This window comes from Carassius auratus, unplaced genomic scaffold (assembly GCF_003368295.1).
Source record: "Carassius auratus strain Wakin unplaced genomic scaffold, ASM336829v1 scaf_tig00009058, whole genome shotgun sequence".
NCBI classification, from domain to species: Eukaryota; Metazoa; Chordata; class Actinopteri; order Cypriniformes; family Cyprinidae; genus Carassius; species Carassius auratus.
In genome coordinates, this window is record NW_020523998.1 from 20606 (window position 1) to 37245 (window position 16640).

The following is a 16640-nucleotide window of genomic DNA, read 5'->3' on the forward strand; positions in this document are numbered from 1 at the left end:
TGTTGTGTTTGTCATGAATACATTCTACAGTATGCTACGTTCCCGCTCCTTGCTGCTGGGCTCCCATGAGCTGATGACATATTTGGCAGAAATGTCTGTGGTGGATTTGTCTGGGATGGGGGTGGGGGGAATGGTTTATGGTTCAGTTGGTCACTATGGAAATAGAGGCCTCTGCATAAAATGGGAATGAATATGGTGTGATCAATAGTGTCTGTAGCGAGCGACTCTGCCCAAGCTCTGTGCCAGCCTCGGGATGCAGACAGAAAGATGGAGGCTGCTGCTGCGAGCGGCCCAAAGGGCCCGACAGTAAGCTGACGGCCTGGCACCCGGCCCACACCTCTCTGCACCCCCCCCCCCCCCCCCCTCCCATGCTCTCTGCCTTTTGCACTCATTTATTTTTCATTTTCTTTGGAATCGTCTTTTTGGACTCATGTCAGACAAGCCCTTTTGCTGTAAGAGCTCTTTAAGCATGTCTTCAAGACTCTCAGTCAGAGCTTGACACTGTAATGTCAACAGTCCAATTAAATGAGATTCATTTAGAGCCGTCCTGCATTAATTAGCTAAAATTTGCTTATATTTTGTTCAAACACAATTTATAGGAACAGAAATATTGGGCTATTATAGAAAAGTCCAACTAAAAATTATAAACTTTTATCTTTATGTATTTATTTTGCATACTTTTTTTTTTAATCTATCTATTTGTGTGTGTGTGTGCGTGTGTGTGTGTGTGTGTGTGTGTGTGTTGTTGTTGTTTTTTGTTTTGTTTTTTGGACCCCAATTGATCTTCAATTATGAGGACAAAAACAGCTGGAACATTCTTCAAAGTATTTTCTTTTGTGTTTTGCAAAAGAAATAAAGTCATAAATGTTTGGAGGGTGAGTAAATGGTGACAAAACGTTTTATTTGTTGGTTAACTTTTCCTTTAGCACACCCATGCAGACAAAAGAGCTCAGATGATAACCTCAGAACTAAATTCAGTTCATCCTTTGTAGAAAATTAGTGAGCTAAGATACATGATTGTCGATTGATATGAAACTAAAGCTATTTTGACTGCCCCTTACTTCGTGGGTTTTTTCCCTTTGTGGTGTGTGATCAATTTCTGTGAAGTGACATTATTTTTAGCAACGCAGTTAACCCTGATCCATGCACTAAAGGGGCTATTAATTTTATTAATTATGTTGAAAGTGATCTGTGTATCCAAAGATTCGAGGTTTAAAGGATTTACGGACTCTACGACATAGATCAGCGAAATACTTCCTCCCACTTCTTTGTAATTTTTCATGACATTTCTATTATGCCCGTAAGTTGACATAATCTTTTCAGCTCACAAGGCGGAATTATTTAAATACATTTACTAGTATTCCCAAAGAGAGTACAATACAATTAACACGAATAGGACCTTACCTAATCTTGACAGCACTCAATTAGGCTTGAAACACAGTCCTGATGGTTATGTGCTGAGATTGCTCTCATAAATTATCTGATATCAACCCAGCAGAGAAAATGCATGTATGCAAAGTGCTTTCAGAGGAAAATTAAAAGGAAACGTTTTACATATTTTTCATTAATCTCAATGGGACCCGTGTGGCAGGGAGGATTTTGCTCGCCTAATTTCTCGCCAAGGGATCTCCCAATAATGACTTCATTCTTTTACTAGACAATATATGACAAACTCATTTCAACAAAGATAATTTCCCTGCAATAAAACGAATCGTTTACAACAAGAGCAGCCAGGAACCATTTTGGAAATAATGTGTAATTGAAATGAAATTGAATTTATTGACATTGGGTGCAATGAGTGAAAATTGAACTCTTCTAATGTTGTAAAATGTCTGGTGTTTTGTGCACCTATAGGCTAACTTGACTTCTGAATTTGCTGGAATAGGCTATCATTAACAGAGAATAGTTTAATATATTTAGCGACGCAAGTGCCTAGCTTTCAGAGATATTTAAGAGCAAAAAAAAAAATATATATATATTATAAACTACCTTTAGCTCTTTTCAGAAAGTATTAAAAGAAAAACATTGTAGTTGGGATATACACTTACTGAACAGTACAATTTATTTTATGAATGATTATAAAAATGGTAGTAACTTTAATAACATGAGTAAATTATGCTGTAATGCCCACGTTTTTGATGTGTTGCTCTCATGTCTGCATTTTATCAGTTTAAACAAGACAATAAATATTTGTGCAAACTTTATTTTATTCCTTAAAAAATGAACCCAAGATAGACACTTTAAAAAAAATATTTAGGCTATGTGTAATGTATTATATATTTCCCCCTTCATCTATGCTTTTTATTTGTTTTTCTTTATTTTAAGTGCAGATAATATAAAAATATAATGAGTTATTAAATTATTTTAGTTTTTACTTTTATATATGAACCAGAGACAGTCAGAACTCTTGGTTTAGGTTAATATTTTATTTTTATTTTATTTTTTCCCTATAGCGCACACCTTGATTTCACAATCCAGCGTGAGTTTGTTTATTGTAAAATAAATGCACTTAAATGACTTTTCAATAATTTTCTATTTTCATTCATTTTCCATATTTCTTAATAATCCTTTTTTCTTTTCATAAGTTGTTTTTTCATGTGTGGTATATTGTAAGCTTAAAGTTCGGCCAGAATACTGAATGTGTGTTTGAGTGAAGGATAGTTTTCTCTGAATAACCGGAGACTTTGAGCTGACTCTTTATTTGAAATGGAGACAGATCAAAGGACAAACCCCAGTAAAGCTCCTCCGGTCTTTGTCTGCGGTTGCTATGGCTTCGAGTCGAGGGGCCACGTAAATCAGACTCGTTACAGTGCGGCAGAAAGCTCTTCAAAACTTTTTTTTGTTTTGTTTTCAGCTGACTTGACCTCATGTATCTTTATTCATTATTAATCATTCATTTTATTTTTATTTTTTTATTTTTTGTGCATTGTTGTATATCGCTTGTATCATTAATTAAATCTAATAAAATGCATAATATTTGTTATGGAGGTAATAATAATAACTTACCATGTAGTGTACTCGTTTTTAATACAGGTGAATAACTCATATATTATAAAGAAGACCATTTAAAAAGGATTGCCGTTTTTAAGCAATATTATAAATATATATATATATATATATATATATATATATATATATATATATATATATATATATATATATATATATATATATATATATATATATATATATATATATAATTCATATATCTTATTGTAATAACATAATCTTCGTCAGGGTTATAGAGAAATGAGCAGATGCAATTTCCACCTCACTGTTAGTAGTATCTAGGAACAGCCCATGGGTGGATTCCCCAATTATAAGCCCATGGCAGCCCCCCTTCAAATTGACTTTTCCTTCTGTTGTGACAAAATGGTGCAATTGTCGCGTAGCCTCCAGGATAATCAGAGCATCATGGTTTTATGTATATTATGGCGGCTGGCTCATTATCACACAACTGCTCATGAATTAGAGAGAAATTAAAACAATTCCACTGTATCTTTCATGGATGCGATAAAAAAAAAAAAAGATACGCTTTTGAGTGCTGGTGATCTTGCTGTGTGACTTGACTGCTTGGCGCAGCTTGTACCATCTCACCCACTGGCTTTCTGATGAAAGAAGAACAGAACTTTAAGAAGTGTGCCGCCGGAAACTGTCAAAATTGGGGGCAGGAAGAGAATGGCTGTTCATAAAGGCGACATTTATTGCTTCTTGGCTGTTAGGACTTTTGCAGTTGAACCCCCTAGAACGGTGCAGATGCATATAGACAGAGCAGTCGAGAAGAATATATGATCTATCCGCTCTTACAGTCTGCTGTCTGCTCATCTCTGTACTTGCATGAAGTTATGAGTAACAGGTGCATTGGGAATTAAAGTCGATGCTCATTTACAACTGCAGGCCGTTAAAATAAATGAAGCTTTGCAGCTTTTAAGCTTTATATATATATATATATATATATATATATATATATATATATATATATATATATATATATATATATATATATATATATATATATATATATATATAATTAAAGACGTCATGCATTTGCGTTTTTTTTTTAGGGTGTCAGTTGAGTCACATTTATTTAATAACTCTTTAAACGTTATTTTAAAGCAGCTTTACGGTGCCTAGAAAAATATATAGCGAAGTCAATTATAACTCCGCTATGGAACTGGAAACTATTCAAATTCTGCTGAAAATTTTTCAGTTAAATAATAAAGTATATGTTATAAGTTTTGAAAAGAGTTCAATTCAGCTAAGCAGGTTTCCTGTTGTCTCATAGTTTCGGGGGCGGCAAGTGAAATCAAGTTGATATTATGTTGTTCTAGAGGCCTCTACACTTTGTCGTGGAGAGACCCTATAACAACCTACACATGCTTGCATCTTTTTCAGCTCATTTAATTGTCAGGTATTGAGTCATGGGAGCACGATCAGCTTCCCTTCACACAGGTCTCTGTGAGTGGTCTTACCCTGTCCACCCTGTGTCTGGTATTAAACAAGCCACGAGAAACACTTAAACCTTTAAATTACTTATTAGATTGTTTCTTTCCTTGGCGGGAACCTTTTTAGGATAATAATAATTACAAACATTACAGAGGCTGAATGGTGCTGAATAGGTCTCGAATGTACATTCAGCTAGTTAGAAATGTGATATTTCTAACCTTATCTCTTAAAAATCTTAACAAATTATATATATAAACCCGTGTTATCAAAATTTCTAAAGAAAAAGCGTCACATCACAACATTAACAAAGTCAGATTATAAATAATATTATAAACAATGTGTAGGAGGACGATATAAACATGATCTGTGTTTAGTTTCTCTAATGGTTTGCAGTTAGTTAATTACTCTCTTCAAACTTAATTAATTTGAAAGAAAGTCCAAAGCATTTCATTATTCTATATAGGTTTTTTATGTTAATTCTATCTTTTTTTAGGGTTCTGATCTGTTTTTTAATGTAAATTCTAACTTTGATTGATTGAAAATTAAATTGTCAAAAGACTGAACTTAAACTTGCTCGTAATCGTATGGTATAAAATGATTTACAGTAACTTTCATATTCGTATGCTCCTAACACGTCCAGCGCGTGCCTGTGTTTGCACAGTCAAGCTCTTAATTGTATTTTATGACATCATCTCTGCTAATCCAATTAAACATGTTTGTCCTATAGACCCAGAACTTTGTGAAGAGTGAATACCGCTGCTTAAGGCAGGCCAGCCGACAACTTTGAATTGGATAAATACATTTAACTGGTTGAATTTGATTGGAAGAGGGGATTCTTTAATGATCTTTTATGTTTAGTAAACATGCACGAATGTATGAATTGCTTTATAAATATCCATCGCAAAAAAAAAACCCCTTTTTAATTTTGCTAAAAATGCGTTTGAAAGATACCTACTGAAATTAGAGTTATCGAATTTTTTAAAAACATCTTACTAGAAAGAAGAAATAAAGTGATTGAGTAGCTAACCTATTCCTAGAGAACTAAGCTATTACAAGAAATACAGCAGGGTGAGAAGAATCTTCCAAACCTGTCGGAATGCTTATTTGAAAAAAAGGCAAAACCGAAATTTATAAGCCATAATTCCGCAGAGAGAAACAGCACAGCCTTCTCGACATTTTTACATTCAATTTCTTAATAGCTTATGTCGTTTATGACAAGTTTTGCCTGTCAGAAAAGGCACATTTTTAACTCGACTGCAAGATTTTATTTTTTTATGTTTTGAGTTCAACCTGGTCTCATGGGAAATACGTACCTCTGCACACTTTTTTGCAGCGCCACAAATATGTACCACCTGGTACGTATTGCCACAGTTTTGAAACACAAACGTCCACTGGGATCGCTAAAGAGTGACATTTTTTTTTTCTTTTACAAAGAAGAAACAGGACTGCATTGAATTAACCAAAAATAAAAATAAAAATAAAACAAAAACAACAACAATAATAAATAATAATAATAATAATAATTATTATTATTATTATTATTACTGTTGTTGTTTTATATATATATATATATATATATATATATATATATATATATATATATATATATATATATATATATATATATATATGTGTGTGTGTGTGTGTGTGTGTGTGTGTGTGTGTGCGTGTGTGTGTGCGTGTGTGTGTGTAACGGAGGCCACTGAGTAGTGCTGTGCAGGTAAAACCTCACTCCCCGATCTCAAGTGAGGTTTACCTGCACAGCACAGTGCTATATATATATATATATATATATATATATATATACATATATATATATATATATATATATACATACATACATATATATATATATATATATATATATATATATATATATATATATATATATATATATATATATATATATATATATATATATATATATATATATATAAAATACAGAAAAATAAATGACTCCTCAACAAATAAGAAAAAAACGTACAGAGATTTTTTTTTGTCCTTTTTTTTATTGATTTATATTCTGTAGGCTTCTCATCGTCAGTAATTAATTCCAGTCAAAATATAGTAAATATAGTAAATATATTCTAACCGCTAATTAACAGAAGTTGCTGTTTATTTTTTGAGAAATAATGTTACCGTTTTTCTATCGGTTTGGTGTGTTAAATCTAACAGTAATATACAGAACCCATTAGCCATATCGACAGTGACGATCAGTTTTAATTGTTTCTCCTTCGATTATGAGAACGGGGATTCGTTTTGGATAGTAATTTAATTAAAATAAATTTAATAAATTTAATTTAATTAATTAGTGGACGCCAGCATTACCCGTGATGCTAAGCATCAGTTGCTATGGAGACGTAGCCAGTCCCCTTAGCGATTGGGTGATTTCTTTAGTGATTTCATTTCTCATTGCGCTCTGTCCAGGTAAGTTACGAGGTTCATAATAAGTAATGATCACGTTTTGCTTAAATGTTATAATTGATGGATTTCTTTGTCATTACACTCATGATGTGTCAGTAATAACAATATAACTTGGCCTAACGTTACTGCATAAATCTGGAATGAGAAACCCCAGACAAATACACGCGCTTTTTAACAGTCATACAGGAGGAAAAGCATGACTTTACATGTGGTTGCTGCTGTTGCTGTTTTATTAGTCAGTGGTTAGATCAGAGTAGCAGACAATAAACGGACAAGGGACATCGTGTATGGGCCAAATAAATTAGGCCTAATATACGGACGTCCCGCCTAATAGGTGACACGTGACAGTTGGCATTGGCAAGTGGCTAGGTTAGCCAGTAGTACTAACCCCCTTTATAGTAACAACATAGTTTTAAAGAATTCTAACGTTACAATTGTGCCTCTTGTTACTGGATATCATGTTACAAAAACAAGTTTTATTAAGGTTTTAATGTAATTTTTTACTTTATTTTAGAGATGCCAGGAAGTTCAACGAAAATGTGCCCAGGGTGCAATACCCTAATAAGTGTTGCATACAAAGCTTGCCCACATTGCAAACAACTGCAGCCATATAAAGCAAAAGTTGCTGCAAAGAGATGCAACTTTCAAAATAAAAAAAATGAATGGAAGGAGTCGGTCAAGAAAAACAACAACAGGACAGTTGTTCTCAATAGCAGCCATGTGTTGGTAAGGTTAGGTCAAAGTTCAGGATTCTAATAGGAATTTATGAAGTTAAGTCACTTAACACAGTAAAGTTTAACAGTCAGTTGCCATGTTTCCATGTAATTGTCAAGCGAACTTATGAAATGTTTCAAAAAAGTATAAAATATCAATCAGGTGTATTTCTATCAACTGGGTTGGAGGGAATTAATTAAGATCCCACGAGGGGATCACCCCTTAGATGGGACCTCGGCACTATGGGGGCCATTACCATCCTCACACCTTCCAGAGGCTGAGCCATGATCAGAAAGACTCAGGGTCTCAAGCAACACCGCCCAAGCGGTTTCCCATACACCACATTTCCCACGCCGCATGTCGGATGAGGATTTAGTGCTGGGCTCTTTGCTCGCTGCTACTGAGGGTTTCCTGGTTAGTTTCTTTTCCCCCACTTAGTAATGTTTTGACTGCGTAAACAGCTGATCAGTGATGTGACTTAACTGTTCTTCATGTCAGAACTTGTACAAAGCTGTTACCATGTTCCATTCAGCACATTAATTCTTTTTCGAAAAAGACAAAAATCACCTCAAGCGACCGTAAAATGTTTTTGCTAAATTGAGGACGTTTTTTCCCCAAATTTAGATGGAAACATGGCTGGTGAAACATGTTGTATAGTAATGAATCCCTTGATATGAGTTGTACATTTAATATGACCATTAAACCATTAAAATTGTCATGAAATTAATATTTAAATTAAATTATTGTATTCGGTGCATGTTTTGTTTTTTATTTAATAATGTTTTTATTTCAGCTTGACAAACTTGCTGCCCTCGATTTTTTCCCAATACTACTTTTGGGTAAGAAATGCAAAGGAAGTTTGGTGGCCGATGTCATCCTAGGAGGGGACTATATTATGGATCCTGATTTGCTTCAGAGGGTTAAAGTTATGTATGAAGCTGTGCTAAAGAGTAAGTCTTTTTTTTTTTACAAAAAGAAGCTCTGGATTAATCTGAAAATACTGGTAATCCTAAGGAACACAAAGGAATGTGAACCCACAAGTATCATTTTCTTTATTTTTCTATTGATGCATGAGCATTACTTTCAGCCATAATAGGATGAATCAGCATGTGATCACCCAATTGTTTTCTTTAGCAGTTAAGCCAAGTCAACAAGCTAGATAAAAAGTAGGCAGAAAATCTTGAATGTTCTGATCAGACATTAAGAGACAGCATTACCTTGACTGGGAACTCGATGACTATATTTGTTGATATAGACTGTAGATAATTAATTTTACATTTAAATCATAACAACACCTGTAATGTAGAAATAAATTACTGTAAATAGTAGCCTGTTATCATCACTCACCCGCGGGTCCTCTTCCTTGTGTTTCCATAATTATTCATAGGCTATATGGAATAAAGTGGCACTGAGATTGAGGCAAACTGTTTAATTTTTCTTGTGTGTGATGTTTGTCTTGTCTGCAAGTTCATTTTCAAAGACAGAAGAAGGCAACAAGTAGCACAGAAACTACTCACCCTCCCAAAGCCACTGCCACTGAGACCAACGTCACTCCAGAAGCCACTGAGACCACCGTCATTCCAGAAGCCACTGAGACCACCGTCACTCCAGAAGCCACTGAGACCAACGTCACTCCAGAAGCCACTGAGACCAACGTCACTCCAGAAGCCACTGAGACCACCGTCATTCCAGAAGCCACTGAGACCAACGTCACTCCAGAAGCCACTGAGACCACCGTCATTCCAGAAGCCACTGAGACCACCGTCATTCCAGAAGCCACTGAGACCACCGTCATTCCAGAAGCCACTGAGACCAACGTCACTCCAGAAGCCACTGAGACCAACGTCACTCCAGAAGCCACTGAGACCACCGTCACTCCAGAAGCCACTGAGACCAACGTCACTCCAGAAGCCACTGAGACCACCGTCATTCCAGAAGCCACTGAGACCACCGTCATTCCAGAAGCCACTGAGACCACCGTCATTCCAGAAGCCACTGAGACCAACGTCACTCCAGAAGCCACTGAGACCAACGTCACTCCAGAAGCCACTGAGACCAACGTCACTCCAGAAGCCACTGAGACCAACGTCACTCCAGAAGCCACTGAGACCAACGTCACTCCAGAAGCCACTGAGACCACCGTCACTCCAGAAGCCACTGAGACCACCGTCACTCCAGAAGCCACTGAGACCAACGTCACTCCAGAAGCCACTGAGACCAACGTCACTTCAGAAGCCACTGAGACCAACGTCACTCCAGAAGCCACTGAGACCAACGTCACTCCAGAAGCCACTGAGACCACCGTCACTCCAGAAGCCACTGAGACCAACGTCACTCCAGAAGCCACTGAGACCAACGTCACTCCAGAAGCCACTGAGACCAACGTCACTCCAGAAGCCACTGAGACCAACGTCACTCCAGAAGCCACTGAGACCAACGTCATTCCAGAAGCCACTGAGACCAACGTCATTCCAGAAGCCACTGAGACCAACGTCACTCCAGAAGCCACTGAGACCAACGTCACTCCAGAAGCCACTGAGACCAACGTCATTCCAGAAGCCACTGAGACCAACGTCATTCCAGAAGCCACTGAGACCAACGTCACTCCAGAAGCCACTGAGACCAACGTCATTCCAGAAGCCACTGAGACCAACGTCATTCCAGAAGCCACTGAGACCAACGTCACTCCAGAAGCCACTGAGACCAACGTCATTCCAGAAGCCACTGAGACCAACGTCATTCCAGAAGCCACTGAGACCACCGTCACTCCAGAAGCCACTGAGACTACCGTCACTCCAGAAGCCACTGAGACCAACGTCACTCCAGAAGCCACTGAGACCAACGTCATTCCAGAAGCCACTGAGACTACCGTCACTCCAGAAGCCACTGAGACCACCGTCATTCCAGAAGCCACTGAGACCACAGGCTCATCAAAAGACACAAGACCCCGGGGCCAGAAGGCAAAAAAAAGACAAAGTGAAGTATATTTCTTTAATAGTCAGTAATGTGTTATTAGAACTATGTTAATACGTATGTAAGAACTATGTTTTTTAATACACTACCAGTCAAAATTTTGAACCCACCTACTCATCCAAGAGAATGGGAAAGCGTTGCCAAACCTTTGACAGATATTGTACATTCTAAATTAGTAATAACTTACTGTATTTATATATTAAGCATAGCATCAGTTCTGGCAGGTCACATTAGTCAGGCTCGAATCAGCTGATCTACGTCTACCTATAGGAATACGATGCCCATTACTGTATACAGTACATATATAAGCTCCTTCAGTATTATCAGCAGCTGTCACGTTTCTCAGGAGCGAATTACCCTGCTCCATCCCCAGCTCCACCTCTCGTCAGTCATTATAGCATTCAGATTACCCCTGAATCAGACTTAAATTCTCTTAAATATATTGTACATTAAAATAAATTACTGATATCTGCAATACATTTATTTTGGTTCTGTTTTGTTTACCCTACGCTGGGTTATCACTGCTTTTATGATTGTATGCTAGGCTGCATGGATGCGTAGGGAGTTCTTGTCCAGAACAGAACCATACCACCAATCAAAACTATATGCTAACTGTCAATCATATTTGATGATAGTGCTCTTGACAGAAATAGTGTTTAATAAAATTTGATATCTTGTATATTTTTAATACAGATCCAGTCCAACAGAGGGTAGCCAGCAATATGAAGCCAAAAAAAAGTGTTAAGTACATTTTCTTTATTTAAAATGATATGATGTATCAACTACACATTGATTCTGCCATCACAGTTAGGTATTGTCTATACTGGTATATTGGTATACTTATTTCAATGTTATATTGACTATCTTTCAGATGAGTGTCCAGAATGCTGTTGGAGAGTGAGGCAAAACAACTTTGACTACTCCAAGGTTTTGAAAAGAAGAGTGAGAGAGGTTTGTCTTTCTAAAGTATTTAAAACGCTCTTGCTTTATATCAATGTACTCGCACTCACTCATTATTAATATTTAAATTATTTTTGATTCTACAATGAATGAACAATGAACCTGTGTCCACAAAAGCATTTTTTCACGCGACTGGCATATTTGCACACGCCGCTGAGTTTCTTTTTCACGCTGATGCAAAGAGCATTCGTGGTTTTTTTACCAGTCGCCAAGAGTTGAAGAATGTTCAATTTTGGGTCAAATGCAGTGCTCATCACTGTAACTTTTTACCCAGCTGTCCAATCACAGTTGAGGAGGCGCGGGACTAAAACACACAACCACCACACTCTGCTCGTACAAAGTCAACAGATGACAGCAACAAGCATAATAATGGAACAAAATAATTTTAAACTAGAGCCAGAGCAAATACTTCATAATTTATCGACAATTTTGTATAGAAACAACACAGAAACAAACAATCTGTGAAATGAGATAACTAGTAACACTTTCGCGGATATTTAACATAATAACAACAAGCAAAGCACTGCCAAAACACTCTCAAGCACTCACACTCACGCACTTATCAGCTGGCTAAATGGTTTGGTGGACACACAGCCTAAGACTAAAAATATCTGCAGTGTTTGAGCACTTGATTCGACAACTAGATGTTTTGAAGACTGGATTTAGTGTTCATGGAGTGAGCACTAATGTCACCATTTTTACAAACAAGATACATACAAAGTTTACTTTACAATAACAGAAAATAATTTGGCTGTATGTATTGCTCACATGATGTAGAACGCTATCCGAACAATACTTTGGTTAACATCAAATATGTAGAAAAAGTCTTAAATAAATCAAGGTATTATGTAGTAGGTTTTAAATGTTTAGGTAGGTCTTATTTATGTTGAAATTTATTTCATGGTATTTTTTGTAGTTCTTTGTTGTCTGTCTGACCAATATAAAACCTACAATTGCACACACAGTTCTGTAAATTAATGTACTTTTCAAGTAATTATTTGACTTTGGTTTTCCTTCAGAGCTTCATACTTTTTTGCAAGTAAATAGGTCTTACATTTCCTTCACAATGGTCTTCAAAAATGTGTTACAAATTTTACATTTTACTTAATGAAACTTGCAGAAACCCTGAAAACATTAATGCATAGATAAATATGGATAACTCTTTGGATATGTTATTAATGTAATGTCAACATGAATAGAAACTGTCACAAGGTTTTCATGTAATTTTCTAGATCCCTCTAGACCCCTAAGACAGTATATGATACTGTACTGTACCACTTTGAAACACAATCTTACAGCAGTAAATGTTATTTTTAAATGTTATTACATGTTAAAGCTACACTGTATAACTTTTTAAGATGATTCTTAGCAAAAAACAGTTTGCATGACTTGTGCCAAGACAAACGTTGCTGGATATTGAGTTGTGATAGATTTTTTTTTTAATGTTTATTCTATAGGGAACAGAGGAGGTCCTCATTTGTTGGGTTCCATGCAAGACCTGGTAGGTGTACTAATGTACAGTTTATTAAATACACAACATTTTAAACATTAACAATGTCGACAGTTACTAAAATGTTTGAACATTTTTTTAATAGTTATATTTCATAAAATGATATATCATTTTGCTAGCCTGAATTAAGTTACTCATTAAATCTTTACTCAGAACATTGTCTCTTTACAGTGGGACCAAATGGAAAGACTCCTGGGAGCCCTCCTCCCTTCTTGAATAATGAATTACATTTTTATTTTTATTTTGTATTTTCTTTTATAATGAATAAAATAACTACAAACATAAACAAAGTTATTGACTTGTTATTCATTGCCTAAATTGCATATGCTATATAGAGTACACACAGATCTTTATAAATAACCTAATTAAAAATCCTCTGTTTATTGTCAGTTTTGTTTGAATAACTGTTATATCTACGTCTGTACGTCTGTTATGTTCTCACGTGTTTGTCTGTGTATGTAGTTATATATGTACTGTCTATATATTGGTTGTAAGCAGGATTTCTTGTAACTTGGTGGATGGGTAGGACATGGTACAGGAAGAAACCTATTATATTTTGTGGCTGTTAAAATTTTAGATTAATAAAATTTGATGTAGTTGGAGATATTTGCTCTACTTTATGCCTGTAATGTTCAGGTTTGTGTCCTTCTGTCCAGATGACATTGAGCGGAGAACATCATGATGGTGCTGGTTCCACCCCAGGGCAGGAAGTAGAACAGTAGTTGGCATGCCGTGTAGATGTACTATCATTATCTGCCTCTGTAATTGGATAGAAGACCAGTAGTAGTTGTCTTTTGATCCATTATTCATTGGCAATGCAATAATTATGCATTCAAAGCATCAAATTGATTTAATATTGGCATATAATTATAAATAGATTTAAATACATTAGAAAGAGAACTGTTTCAATTTCCAAGAAACAAATGTTACTTGTTTTACACAAGCTGAACAGGATTAAACAAAATAACCTGTATTATGAAAATCAGGTGATCAGAGAACAAATATAAAATAATGGTTCATACACTAATAATAATTATCTTGTCTTTTTAGACTTCTAAAGCTATACAGATCCACTTTGGGAACTGGAAACCCTTAAAGCTCACCTTCACCTGGAAATGAGAGAATGGGTATATGGTAAGAAATTCTGAAAATTATATCTGACACAAAAATAGTTTTGTGTTTATTATAAAGGTTGACCCCTGTGATAATCTTTTTGTCATATGTCATATGTTATTCTGCTGTAGTAATCACAAATTAAATGCTTGTCTATTACAATTTCACAAGCTCTAGCACCAAAATTTTTATAGTCACTTGTATGATATTTTAGAATAATTTTCATGAAGGTGGATTTTCTTTTGACAAGTAACGATAATGATTAAAAGTTTATTTTGATGTTACTAATGCAGCACTGAATAATATTTGTAGATATTTGGAATTGTCATGTTTTTCGGGGCTTTGACTGCTGTGTGATGATGTGTCATGTTTTTCTTTCTGTTTTTCCTTGCAATTAGTCTACAGGTCTCGGTGACTTGACAGAGGATGCTACCTATGGGCTCAACAGTCTCATCAATCGGAGGTCACTCAGAAGTCAACACAGACAGACTGTAAATGCAAACAGCAGTATAGGCGCTTTCGATTACATTGAGGACAGGACCAGTGCACTGAAGATGTGTACTAAATAAACCTGCCTTGCTTTTATATCAAACAGCGCTTTTTATGAAGGGATTTACAGTATAAGGGAATTTTCATCAGAAACCCAACTGTTAGAAAATAGTGCACTTTGATTTTTACATTTCAAACCAAAGCTACTAAGTGTTTTCACCCATAGCTTAGAGATAATAAAGAGCCACATATCTTCAGGAAAGTATTGACAATATAAATAATGGCACTTTGCTAAAAAGTTCAGATTATGTATTGTTATTAGAAACAAGGACAACATACTAACTATGGGTAAAGGTCTTTTCCTTCCAGCACTTTTATACAATGTCAATTATATCATAAAAGTTTTTAAGATATATTTACCTGCCTTAATTCTTAAATTCAAAACTCAAAAATGAAAGAAGATATCAGCAAAAACTGAAATTGTACTATTCTTATGAATATTTGCATTTATTTGTCTCTTATTTTTCTGACAACAAAAACAGAAAAGCTGCTGTTTCTCCTGACTGACATCACCAAGTAGCGGATTAATAATGTTAAAAGTAATTTTGCATGTTATTACAATGCATTTACCGGTATTTTGCTTTAAATAAATCATTGTTATTTTTTGCATGTAAAAAATCTGATGAAGTACAATAATTACAATGTACTTTACTTCAATATTTCCATATATTACTTTGTGTATGTATGTAAGCTATGTATGCAATATGTATATACTGTTTGTAGTTTCAGCATACTTGTTAGTGAACACCATCAAATCGATATTAAACCATACATGTTTTTCTGTTATGCTTTCCATATCGCATCATCTAAATGTACATCAATATAGTCATAAATCATATCCACTTTAGCTGACATTCTGTAAAACTGTATGGAGAAATATCTTTCTTTGTCTTGATGCATACATATGTGCAATACTGTAATAAAAACAATTATGTTTTTGCTTGTTGAATGAACTTCCCATTAAAGTACCATTTGGACACATAATTGGTTTATTCTTTAGACAAATGCAGATATTCACAAGTTCAGGACTTGTGTTTTCAAGTGCAAAAACACTTAAATAGTGGCTATTTTACTTAGGTGTGGTACATACATATGTGCACTACTGTAATAAACACAACTGTGATAGCATTACCTGTTGTGTGAACTTCCAGTACCATTTGAACACATAATTGGCTGACACATACATAATTGACTGACTCTAAGAAGAGTGCAGATGCTCACAAGTTCATGGCTCCATGAAAAAAACCTTAAATAGTGCATATTTTACTTAGGTGGTACTACATATGTGCACTACTGTAATAACACAACTGTGATAGATTACCTGTTGTGTGAACTTCCAGTACCATTTGAACACATAATTGGCTGACACATAATTGACTGACTCTAGACGAATGCAGATGCCTCACAAGTTCATGGCTCATGAAAAAACACTTAAATAGTGCATATTTTACTTAGGTGTGGTACATACATATGTGCACTACTGTAATAAACACAACTGTGATAGCATTACCTGTTGTGTGAACTTCCAGTACCATTTGAACACATAATTGGCTGACACATAATTGACTGACTCTAGACGAATGCAGATGCTCACAAGTTCATGGCTCATGAAAAAACACTAAATAGTGGCTATTTTACTTAGGTGTGGTACATACATATGTGCACTACTGTAATAAACACAACTGTGATAGCATTACCTGTTGTGTGAACTTCCAGTACCATTTGAACACATAATTGGCTGACACATAATTGACTGACTCTAGACGAATGCAGATGCTCACAAGTTCATGGCTCATGAAAAAACACTTAAATAGTGCATATTTTACTTAGGTGTGGTACATACATATGTGCACTACTGTAATAAACACAACTGTGATAGCATTACCTGTTGTGTGAACTTCCAGTACCATTTGAACACATAATTGGCTGACACATAATTGACTGACTCTAG

The 16640-nt window shown here is 35.5% G+C and overlaps 1 long non-coding RNA gene across 2 annotated transcripts; it reads left to right on the forward strand.

Moving 5' to 3' along the window:
- The first annotated feature begins 10429 nt into the window (after positions 1–10429).
- On the forward strand, positions 10430–14972 carry LOC113072382 (uncharacterized). Of its 2 annotated transcripts, XR_003280292.1 has the most exons (6): positions 10430–10560; positions 11251–11297; positions 11429–11508; positions 12975–13018; positions 13684–14161; positions 14539–14972. It is a non-coding gene; the product is annotated as an uncharacterized LOC113072382 (long non-coding RNA). The 2 variants fall into 2 exon arrangements; XR_003280291.1 differs by lacking the exons at positions 13684–14161; positions 14539–14972 and adding an exon at positions 13199–13645.
- The last annotated feature ends 1668 nt before the right edge of the window (positions 14973–16640 follow it).